Raw genomic sequence first — 12664 nt, forward strand, 5'->3', positions numbered from 1 at the left:
AAAATAGGAGGTGAAGCCCAGGTACCCACTCTTCAGCCTGTAGACACTTTATAGACCACAGGCCAGAGATGCATTAAGAGAGCGCCTCCCTCTGAGATGCTGAAGCAGGATCAGCATCTGGGGAGTTGAGGCGTCTGGAGAGGAATGAGTCAGTGCGTGGGGTGGGGGTGGGGGTACCCTGAGCATCCTTGGTTGAGGACTGAATGTTCAGGGTGAGACTCCGAGAAGCCTACCAGAGAGAGTGGATGCTACAGGGCACAGCCCTGCACAGAGTGATGGAAAGCATCAGAGTGGAGGCGGGGAAAGCCCACATTCCTGGACTTCCCTGGTGGTGCAGTGGATAAGAATCCGTCTGCCAATGCAGGGGACACGGGTTTGATCCCTGGTCTGGGAAGATTCCACATGCCACGGAGCAGCTAAGCCTGTGCACCACAGCTACTGAGCCCACACTCTAGAGCCCTGCACATCTACTGAAGCGCGGGTGCCTAGAACCTGTGCTCTGCAACAAGAGAAGTCACTGCAGCGAGAAGCCTGTGCATCACAATAGAGTAGCCCCTGCTCACTGCAGCAACAAAGCCTAGCACAACCAAAAACAAATAATTTCAAAAACCCCCATTTGTTCATTCACTCATTTAACTTGATTTCTTCTATTCCCCATCTTGTTCCCCCCAAAAGGACATGAAATGACAGCCAAATGCTGGAAATAACCCATCAGTTATAGAATGTAGAAACATATTGTGGTACAGTAAGTATAATTCCATACAACAATAAAAATAAATTTCTGCTACATGCAACAACATGTATGAATATCGCCAATGTAATGTTGAGTGAGAGAAGCCAGAGACAAAAGAATTTATATCGTCCAGCTGTATTTATATGTAAGGTTCAAAGACGGGCAAAAAGGACAGACGAGGTGAGAAATCAGGATGGCAGTTACCTGCGGGAGGAGGCAGTGGGCAGCGATTGGGAGGGACCGTCAGGAGGACCCAGGCTCTGTCAGACTTGCATTTGTCCTCCTGGATTTAATTACCCCAAGGAGTTTACTTCATGATAATTCATGGAGCAGTACGCTCATAAATGACACACTTTTCTCTGTAAATGGTATGTGTCAATAAAAAAGTGTCAATTAAAATTGGAATATTTTACAGAGATCAGAAGTTAGACTAAATCATGGAGAAAATGGGGGCTTATATTATAAATTTAAGAGTACCCTTTTTTGTGTTTCTTAGTAAAATTGATATTAGACAACTTTAAAGATGGCAATTAAAACTTGAGGGGTTTCATCTCTTTGAAAGATCTTAAAAGTGTGGGTTTTTACATCGTATTAGAACACACATAATATTTACCATCTTAACCATCTTTAAGAGTACAACCCAGTGGTATCAAGTACAGTCACACTGCTGTGCAGTCAAGACCACCATCCATCCCCATAACTCTTCCTTTTGTAAATCTGAAACTCTACACTCTGCTCTCCCCAACCCCCTGGCCACCACCACTCTACTTACTAAGATTTGGGCTGCTCTCAGTACCTCATATGAGTGGAATCAGACAGTACATCCCCTTCTGTGTCTGGCTTATTTTACTTAGCATCACGTCCTCAAGTTTCATTCATGCTGTAGCCTACTGCACAGTCTCCCTCCTTCTTAAGGCTAATATTCCATCGTAGAAATGTGCCACATTTTGGTGATCTATTCACCGGTGGATGGACCACTTGGGTGGCTTCATCCCTTTGAAACACTTCAAAATATTGTGTGTTTATTTAGAGAAACATATACATGTCCTTTAAAAAGAGTCTAGGAAGTGACTTACAGAGATAGGGACCCACATGTAAGTAGTGATAGATGAAGAGCCTGGGTAGCATCAAAAGATAAGGTTAAGGATGACGTCAGCACAGACAGACACAGGCTCCCAGGGTCTGCACAGGTGCTGGAAGGGGTGGGGTGGTCACAAATTTGGCTCCTAGTGTCCTAAAAGCCAAAGGAAAGAGGGAAGCAGAAAAGTTGAAAGAGGCACATAGACAACAAGACGTTATAATACAGAAGATGTCCCAGTTGCTCAAGGGGAAGGCCCGCTTTTCCTGGAACTGATGCTGGAGAGTAATATTCCCCATGGTGAGACAGCGAGTGACATAGGGCATGATGCCTCAAAGACATTTCAGCAATGCTAACATATATAATGTAAGTTTAAAACCAATGTCTTTTTAAAGTCTCCCATTTCAGGGCAAGAACCAAAGCAGAGTCGACTGAGAAAGGCTGCTGGAACGATGATGTATGAGAGCAAAGCCTTCAGACGGTTTGGCTTGATCCAGTGATCTAAGACCCGTATCCTCCAAGTAAACTACTATGGATGTCACTAGGCAACAAATCACTGGGATGCAGATAGCCTATCCTGCAAATTTGACCCAAGCTATTTTCTTCCATAGTCAATCAAACAGAAGGACAGGGTTGATATCCTTTTCTTAAGTTGATGTGTCTAAGAAGACTTGTTCTTTTTTAAAAGTTGTAAAATGCTGTATTTATTTACTGACTGCGCTGTCTTTGCTGCTGGGAGAGGACTTTCTCTATTCGTGGTGCATGGGCCTCTCGTTGTGGTGGTTCTCTTGTTGCGGAGCACAAGGTCCAGAGCATGCAGCCTCAGCAGTTGTGGTGCTCAGGTGTACTTGCCCATGACATGTGGGATCTTCCTGGATCAGGGATCGAGCCCGTGTCCCCTGCACTGGCAGGCAGACTCTTAACCACTGGGCCACCAGGGAAGCCCAGAAGATTTGTTCTTGAAGAGATGGCCACCCCATCTCAACAGGAGTGGGCTGAGGGGGGAATCTGTGGCCAAGCCCAAGATTTCCCTCTGGAAACGGTCATGGGTCTGCTTTGACACAAACACCAGTAGCTAAGACTGTAGCCCCCAAGTTTATGCCACCAAATAGAACCATGGTCATTTCAACCTCTTGCATGATGCGAATATGTGCAGCCCCATCATAGGAGAGGAAATGCTCTCAAAGAGGATTGAAACCTTCACCCACTACAAAGGGTCAGGGACCCCTTTCCTGGGGAAGGTAAGGAGAACAGGTAAAGCGTGAACTGCCTGCAGGGTATCCTCACGCTTTTGATTTACTTTGACTCCTGCCAACTAATCTTAAAAATTTACCTCTTTGTTGGGACTTCCCTGGCTGTCCAGGGGTGAAGAATCCACCTGCCAATGCAGGGTACATGGGTTTGATGGGCTCGATCCCTGGCACGGGAAAGAAGATCCCACTTGCCACAAGGCAACTAAGCCCACACACCCTAAAGCCCATTGTCTGCAACGAGGGAAGCTGCCTCAATGAGAAGCCCTTGCACCCCAGCTAGAGAGTAGCCCCGCCCACTGCAACTATAGAACGCCTGTGCACAGCAATGAAAGCCAAGTGCAGCCAAAAACGAATACATAAAAAATTTAAAATAGATCATCTCTTTGTTGCTAACAGAGGGGTTTACGTAAGGGATAAATTAAGAGAAGTTAACTAGTTTTCAGTTGCTTACTCATCCACATATCTGCTGACCAGTGGAAGAGGGAGCTCCGAGTAGAAGACCCTTGCTATTTCAATGCACAAAAAGAAAAAAAAAAAAAAAAGAATTAAATCAGATATACTTCTTTCCTTCAGGGAGTTGAGCCTAATTTACAGGTTCCTTCTTTCATTGACTCAACAAACATTCATTTCACATCTTTTTTGTGCCAAGATCTATTTATATCACAAGGCAGATTGGATCACATGCTAGGCTGAGGCATCACCAATACCCTAACGTCGCTCAGAAGAAGGAGTAATTAATCCAGACAGGGAAGAGAGAGGGGTGATCAGAGAGAGCTTCAAGGAAGAGGTGACATCAGAGCCGGACCTCGAAGGATCAGTACGATTTGTTTTACAAAAGAGCTCGCCGTAGGATTTCTCTAAGTAACAATTACTTTTCCCAGTGCCTTTCAATTACCCCTGGACTGATTTACACACCCTTTTAGAAACACAGTTGTTGTGAAAATTAAACCTCAGTAATCCCTCCCCAGGGTTGAGTCCCCCTTAGGAGAAATGCTGACACCTGCTGATTTATTTCTGTGTACTTGTTCAGCACCTTGAGAATTTCAGCTTCAGTCAGTGCAATGGGGATGGTGAGACAAAGTGGGAACAGGAGATGAAACAGAGAGTAGGAGAAAAGCCGACAGCTGAGAAGCGTAGAGTCCTGTAATGATGCCTGGGGCCAGATAAAGGGAGTAAGCCTAAGCTTTAGATGTGCAGGGCTGCCTCTTCAGTTAGAAGGCAGGAGAGCTGAGAAATGGATAAGAGGGGCTGATGGTCCCGCCTGGAGAGCTGATGACGGAGGAACCAGGGAAGCTGGATACCTTCACGCACTAAGCCCTTTTCATCTGTGATTCCACTATTCTGAGATAACATCTTTAAGGAGTTTAGCATGCACCCTGGCAGATAGCACTCCTTAAGCTTTAGCTGCTGCTGTGGCGTCTCTTCAGCTTCACCTCCTAGTTCCAGAGGAGATTTCAGGAATTCAACCAGTTAGGCTGAAGCAGCTGCATGGGAACAGCTGTGTATCTGTACTGACCAGGGTACCGCAAACCCTGAGGAAATCTCCCATAGACCAGCATTTTCAGCGAGATCCCTGAGGAGTCCACAAGCATTTTCCCCTTCTGTATTCATTTACTGATATTCTTCTTCAAAAATGTGAAACAGGTATGTTGCTGTCCCCTAGTTTTGTGTGCATTGGAAATGGCAACCCACTCCAGTGTTCTTGCCTGGAGAATCCCAGGCACGGGGGAGCCTGGTGGGCTGCCGTCTATGGGGTCGCGCAGAGTCGGACACGACTGAAGCGACTTAGCAGCAGGCTAACTATCTGTAGCCTTGGAGCTAAGGAACCACCTCAACTGTTGAGTTTTTAATGGTGCACGTCTCACTGGGGTTCCTCAAAGTATTCTTGGGGTCCAGGAGTCCTCAAGTCTGCAAGATGCTACATTAGGCTAGTAATTACCTTGGAAACAAGCTGTCCTTGAGCCAGTGGAGACATAAAGCCCACAGGGACAGTTCAGTTCCCCTGGAGTCAGTAGAAAGGCCTCGTTGGCTAATTGCAAGTTTGAGACTCTCTGCATCACTATCACAGCAGCAGGGGCTGCCAGAGGATTTCCGTTAATCCCCCGAAGGGACTGTCAGTTAAAAATATGGGAGACCCTTGTAGGTTAACGATTACTCAAGAAAGCAGGTTTGCTTAACCACAAAACCAAGCCAGCTTGCTTAGCAATAAGACCATGTGACAGAAACACGGGACATGTTCCAAAGCAATCAAACAAGGGTGGCATGGGACCCACATCCTGCCCAGTGGGCTCAGTGAGTTAAAGATCCCTAGGACATGCTCTGTACACACATAAAAAATGATAATTTGTGAATCTAGCTTGACCATGTAGGGACAAGAAAATTTCCCTGCTCAACCTGGAGGAGGAGCTGATGATGAAAGCATGATGTCAATTCAAGAAAGAAAAGAAGTTCTTCTCCCCTCCCTGTTCTTCCTTCAGTTACAAACCTGTAGCTCAGTAAGTTCTCGGGGCGTGGCACCCCCTCACCTGCCCGTTTATAAGCCTCACAAGCATCCTATTGTAATAAATCACTTCTTATCTATCACTGCCTCTCGCTGAATTCTTTCTGCATTGATACATAAAGGAGCATGGTATTGAAGCTCTTCAGGGCCCCCCATATGACACCAAGAGGCTTCAGTAGTCCCCGAATAGGTCCCCATTGCTGTGTGTTTGTCAACGGGGGACTGTAATTCCCTCTGCCAGGTCACATCCACATAACAGTGTTTAGGATTCAGGGCAAAGGGTTAATAACTATACTGAGTGCAAATCTGTGTGTGTTTGTATCAAACCTCAAAATCCCAATGGCTAAATGGACAAGAAACATAGGAAAATAACTGTCCAAGTTCCATAAAATAAAATATAAATAGTAAACATTGACAGTTACCAGGAAACATGTTCATACTTATTAACAACCAAAGACACATATGTTTTTAAAAAGACCTTCTGCACCCTAAATTGGCAGCTGGCTTTATAAAGGCAGCACCTAATGCTTTGCAGGGGAAGGGGCACACAGGCACGAACAGACAAAGAGTGGCGACAGCCCTTTGCAAAAGCAAAATGGCATGTTGGGGCAAGATCTTCAGAGATAAGCATTCCCCTTGACTCAGTCATTCCAGAGCCGGGTCTTAGCCAAAGAAGGACAAAGTCAAACGCCACAGAAACGTCCAGTGATGGCGTAAGTGGTGGTGAAACAGCCCCCTGGCACAGTCTCCAGTCACCATGAATGAACAGGAGGACAGCACAGCCACGGGAGGAGCGCTTAAGCCACACCGTCCCTTAAGAACCGGCAGAATTCAAAGAGCTTGTGCATGACAAGAAGATATGAAGGTTCACTTGCCAGGAGACACAGTCCAGAGAAGCAGGAACTTTGTTGGTAGAAGTTGGGGTTGGGGGTGGGGGGCTTTCCTTTTTTTTTTCATTTTTCCCCCCCAATTTGGTTTTATAGTGTTACTTTAGTTACTCAGGGCTCGACCCGGTCTGTCTGGCTCCAACCTGAACTTTCTATCCAAAGTCTCACAGCCTCCCTTTGCTCTTGGGAAGTGACACTCTGGTTTTCGTCCTCAAGGGAGAGAATTCTTCCTTCAGGGGCATTTGCTTTCACGCTAGAGTAGCTGTTGGTTTCCCACAAAGCTTCCCCAGACTTCCCTAACTCTAACCCTAACCCCAGCTCGCCTGAGGTCGGCGTCTAACTCAGGCTCCCAGTGCGGGACACAGTCTGGCATGTAGTAGGTGGCCGGTGCCTAGTAACGCCACCAAATTGGACCCTCGAGGGTCTCCTCCCCTTCCCGGCTCCCTAAAGCTGCTGATTTACAAGGTGGGGCAGAGAGGCGGGCAGAGACCAAGCCGTGGTTTTTGCCCCCATTTCCTGAGTTCCCTACTCTGCAGCGTGCTGTTTGCTGGCTTGTTTTCATCACGATATAAATTCAGAGTTAGAAATTGCTGAGAGGCAGCCTTTCAGAGGAAAAAAAAAAAAAAAAAAAAACACTTGGCAAATCAAGATGCAGGTGGTGGAAGGGGCAGCTGAGGGTTCCGCAGCAGAGGACAAGAAGTTTGAAAATGAAAAGGAAGATGGCAGGTGGAGGGAATAGCTTTGGGGAGAGCCCTGGAGGGAAAGGCAGGGGTCAGAGTGAAATTGGGCCCTTCCAGAAAGAGGAAAGAAAAAAACACAGGCTCAGGCAATTTCCTGCTGAAATACCTGTGGGGATAGCAAGCCATTTTTTTTTTTTTAAACCTGAGCAAAATCGTCAAGCCTGGCTACATTTATCATCTAAAATTCCTTCTGGAGGCTTCCTCCAGCTCTCCCTGAGACTGTCATTCATTACAAGGTGGAAGGAGGGGAACTCACCAAAACGTCTGTAAGCAGGTGAAAGAAGTGAAAGCATTAGTCGCTCAGTTGTTTCTGACTCTTTGCAACCCCATGGACTGCAGCCTGCCAGGCTCTAGGCAAGACTACTGGAGTGGCTTGCCATGCCCTCCTCCAGGGCATCTTCCCGAATCAGGGTCTCCTGCTTTGCAGGCAGATTCTTTACCATCTGAGCCACCAGGGAAGGCCTGTAAGCAGGTAAGGGGTCTCTACATACTGAAACACGTGGCAAAATACTGATATTGTTTTTTTTTTTTCAATCCTGTTTTAATCCAACTCTATCGGATTATATCTAATGACAGGAATTTTCTCCTATCACAATGAGGAGGCCAGGCTTTGCTGAAGGAGTGAGACCCGGGTGGCTGGCTTTCTCTGAAAGCCTCTTTTTGCTGCATCTCTAACATCACCAGCACAATTTCATTTCCAATCTTCTTCTATGACATTTCTGAAGGAAAGACCGAGGTATGGAATAACGTGACAAAAGAGGTTTTGTGGTTTCCCCCCAGGGCTGGAGATTAGGAAAAAATGTATTTTTAAACCAGAGAAAGTGAGTCGCTGTCCTTCTATGCAGGTTGACTGCTTGGAGCCCAGGGCTCAGCCTGGGAGACAGGGCTCAGCCTGGAGCCAGTGCATGCGAGCCTCCTGGCTGCCTTGTCAGCCTCATCCCCATGATTGTCTTCACCGTGTTGTGGATACACCAGGCATGTTCATAACTCAGGGCTTCTGCTCTGCCCTCCCTTCTACCTGGGCTGCCCTCTTTTCTTCCTCTCATAAACACCTACTCAGTCTTCAAATTCCGAGTCTTCCTCCTCCAGGAAGCCCTCCAGACACTCTCAGGCAGAACGAGCTGCTTCCTTCCGAGGTGCACACAGCTTCCTGTACCAAGACTCTTCTCCGGCTCCCTGGGAGCTTCAGTGGCAGGGACCGGTCTTCTGAGTTTGTTCATGGAGCCCAGTCCAGGGCCTGGAGCTGCAGGGTCAGCTCAGGGCAGGCTTTTGGAATGAATGAATGCCCCGCTCCCCTCCCCCAACCTCCTTCTTTGTTGAAGTTCATTCACCCATTGAAGGGAGGAAGCCTGGCATCCAGGGCCTCTAATCTCAGGATGAAAGGCACGGCTGGCTCTTCAGAAGATAAAGCATTCATCTCTCTTTTCCATTTTTCTTGTGCCACAGGAGCTCTGAGAATCCTGCCATATCCATTGCGCCCCGGTTCTGTGTTCCTCTCCGAAAGATACCAGTTTACCCATGTGAAGGCTCTGCGGTGACTTTGTCTCTTGAGGGGTTTTTTCATCTTTAGAAGCTTTCAGGGGATCCCGACACACACTTTGAAGTGCCCTTTCACACACGCCTGCCAGGAAGTAGCCACGATATTTTAGATGTGAAGCGACTGTACTTCAGAGGGGCCTGGGGCTGGGGTCCACTGCCAGGATTGTCCGGCACTGCCCCTGTCCCATTCCCAGCACAAGGCGTTGGGCAGAGGGAGCCAGGCGCTCCGAAACTCTCACTGCCGTCCATGCACTCTCTCCACTGGGCCCCCGGGGCCCCGCTGGCCGATCTATCTTTGGCTTAGAATCTGGGAATATCTCCCTTTTGTTCAATGCCATCCAGTTTACTAAGGAAATATGTTCATTGATTCCTTTCACTCTCAGCATCACTCCACGGAGGGAAAAACACCTGGCATCTACTGAGCATCAGCCACATGCCAGGTGCCAGGCTAAGGATGTCACAGAGAGGAGCCCCCATCCCACCCCTCCGAGCAGGCCCCCGTCACCACTGCACAGGTTCCTGGCCTGTGGCTTAGGGTGGAGTGGTCAGGGTGGGCAGTAGAAGCAGTGTCTGCCACGTCTCAGAGTTGCTCAGTGGACGGCATCTTCCTGCAGCCTGGTGTCTCCCTCCAGTGGTCCCTTCTCCTCCAGGTGGGAGCAGGAGCTTCGGGACCAGACAGACTGGGCTCTGAACCCTAGCAGCATGGCTAGATTTAGGCACAGTATGGTATTACCCAAAGCCTCAGTCGCCTCACCCATCTAGTGGGGAAAACATGAGTGCCTCACCCTTCAGCACTGTTGTAGAAGTTAATTGAAATAGTGCTTAGAGAGCAGTGTCTGACAGAGACACGTGCTCTGGGTGTCTCTCTGTGCAGATACATAGCTACACGGACAATAGATAGACAATAGGTAATAGAGACATAGATAATAGGTAGACAAATGGATAATATATAGATGATAGATAATACAGATACATGGATAATAAATAGATAGATGATAGATTTTTTTCATTGTCATTTTTATTGTCTCTCTGTATACCTTCCCCTAGAATTTGACCTTCAAGGTGAAACGGAGCAGCAAGACCCTGTGGTCCTTGCCCCTCAGCCATGTCCTCTGCCTGCCTTTTGCCTTGGAAAACTTTAGCCAAAGCATAAGTTTAATCAGAGAAGGGAGAAATGGGGAAACAAAGGAAAACAGTCGAAGGAGACTAAATAATAATAATGCAGTCATTAAGCACAGTCAAGGACCTTCAGTTCTCTCTCAGGGGCTATAGATAATATCCTGAGCCATATCCTGTGAGCTGTCTTACAGACACCAAAACACCAGGGGAAGGAGTTAACTACATCATCACCAGACTGCACCCAGGACTCGAGCTGCTACAATTCTGAGAACTGACCTCAAAGAAATGGGAACAATGGACCCTGGAACTGAAGATTAACTGTACCTAAAACAATCAAGATGATGCTGGTCAGACCACTCACGACCAATTTGAAGATGACTGTCAGAGACGACTGTGCTGTTTTTTCATGTAATTCCCCCCCCCCACCCCACCCCCACCACACACACACACACACACACACAGACTCTGTCTATAATACTCTCACCCCCTGCTTGTCGGGGGAGAAGGGAGTCAGCCTTTGGACAGATGTCCACCACCCTCCCCCACAATTGTCAGCATCTGAAATGAAGCAAACTTCCGTTTCCACCAACCTGGCCTGTTTACTAACTTTCGAGCAGCGAGCAGCTGGACCCCACCCCGCCCCCCACCGCCCACGCAGACCTTTCGGTCACAACGGGTACAATTTTTGTTCAACAGATGTCAGCACCATGATCTCTACCAACTGCTAATCCTCCCCCTGAACTCTGATCCAGCCTTTTGGATCATAAGTCTCAAAAAAGCACTGATGGAATTCCTGCTAAGTACGAGACCTTTTCTTTGCCCCCAGGAAGTTCATAGTCTATGGGTGAAAAGAACATGTAGATTGATAGTTTTGAAAAAAAAAAAAAGTAAGTGCTGTAAGAGCACAGAAAACGGGCGATTTTTGAAGCTAGGAGAAGACAGGGAAGACTTCTGCGGGACATGGTTGTGAACAGGACAGTGATCCAAGTGGAGGAGCTCGCTGGGCAGAGAAAGGGCTGAGAGCGGAAGAGCAGCCGCGGCGCTGAGTGTCAGTTACCGTCGTGCGGTACTGCAGTCGGGACGATGGGAGGCGGTGGGAGATCACCTCCTGGTCATGGAGGGGCTTGTGTATCCCATGGAGTTGAGTTTGGATCTCGCCGTGGTAGCCAACAACCCTCAGACTTTAGTGTGCTTAGGCAATCACCCAAGGAGCTTAGTAAAATGCATGTTTCCAGTCTCAAACCTGGAGACTCTTTTATTGAATTTTGCAGCAGTGGGATGCACCAGGAGCCACAAACTTCAAGGTTCACATTGGATGATCAAGAACCATGAGGAGGTGGGGGGGAGGTGGAAAGGGGTATGGGACACATGGTATCTGCGATTTAGAAAGATAAAGAATTCTGTTTCATATGTACATTTCAGTTCAGTTCAGTCGCTCAGTCGTGTCCGACTCTTTGCGACTCCATGAATCGCAGCACGCCAGGCCTCCCTGTCCATCACCAACTCCTGGAGTTCACTCAAACTCACGTCCATCGAGTTGGTTACCATATGTAAAACAGATAGCTAGTGGGAAGTTGCTATGTAACACAGGGAGCTCAAACCACCAGCCCCCTCCCTGCTCTGTAACAACCTAGAGGGGTGGGGGGAGGGAGGTAAGAGGAAGGGACATATGAATACTGACGGCTGATGCACATTGTTGTTTGGCAGAAACCAACACAACATTGTAAAGCAATTATCCTCCAATTAAAAAAATTTTTAAAAATGAAAAAAACTAAAAAAAGAATTCTGTTTCAGAACTACGTCTCAACCAGCCACTCCCCGGCAAGCACTACAATCTCCAGAAAATATGATGCTGTTTCTCTGTAGTCATGATAGATTATCTTAACAACTTTTATTCGATTTTATGTATACATACAACGTGCATTTGTCACACTAGTATAAAATAAACTTATGTCTTCTCATTTGGACAGAAAAAAAAAACAACAACTTGAACCTGCTAGAGACAACCTCTGAGATTTTAAGTAGAACATGCACTTTGAGGCAATTTCAACTATCAAAACATAGCCTCCAAACATGAAGCGAGCCCCAAAGGGCCCAGAACTGCAGAGAGTTTCCATAAAATTTATGCGTTTTATTTTAGGAGCGCCGGGGGCATTTGTAGCTTCCCTCCCAGACAAGTAGGGTGTATGAAAGATGTGGTGGGGAGAGGTGGACAAAACATTCAGGCCAGACCCCAGTGCTACAAAGCAGAGCTGTTTATGGGGCTATGAGCTGATTCACTCACTCCTTACACAGTGATTAGTGGGCTCTCCGAGCTGGTCCTGTGCAACACAGGCGAGGTCTCAGGGCAGCAATTCATTAGAAGGAGACAGACAGGAAGAAGATGCTCTGGACAGGAACACGAGGCCAGCTCTGAGGACCCACCCTGTGCTCCTCTCCAGCTGTGACCTGACTTTGCTCCTTAAGGCATTTGCAGGAGAAGGGGGAGGGTGGCCGTTCTCTTGGGCAGTAAGGTCCTACATACAGGTTCAGTGCAAAGTGACGATCCTAATTCATCAAGAGCATGTTTAACATCTACAGTTGTTAAGAAAACAAATGTGTGTAAGCCTCTAAAAAGATTTCCAATTTTACATGACTAAACTGTTGAATTTTGGAGATTAGTGGGCTGAGTACCTGTCCTGTGAAAAGAATTCACTTACAGGGACGTCTGCACTCCCCAGACGAGAACAAAGGGAGGGCGAGAAATAGTAAATCACAGACTTTGAGCTCTAGGAGTGTTCCTCAGAGGAGACCGGATCTAATTCCATCATCTGAG

The 12664-nt window shown here is 47.3% G+C and overlaps 1 protein-coding gene across 3 annotated transcripts in view; it reads right to left on the reverse strand.

Annotated features, from left to right (window-relative positions):
- The window catches only part of TTLL11 (tubulin tyrosine ligase like 11), a 262147-nt gene that overhangs the window by 86346 nt on the left and 163137 nt on the right, over window positions 1-12664 (reverse strand). The gene's annotated exons all lie outside the window — the stretch shown is intronic.

The sequence above is a fragment of the Bubalus bubalis genome, chromosome 12 (genome assembly GCF_019923935.1).
Source record: "Bubalus bubalis isolate 160015118507 breed Murrah chromosome 12, NDDB_SH_1, whole genome shotgun sequence".
Classification (NCBI taxonomy): domain Eukaryota; kingdom Metazoa; phylum Chordata; class Mammalia; order Artiodactyla; family Bovidae; genus Bubalus; species Bubalus bubalis.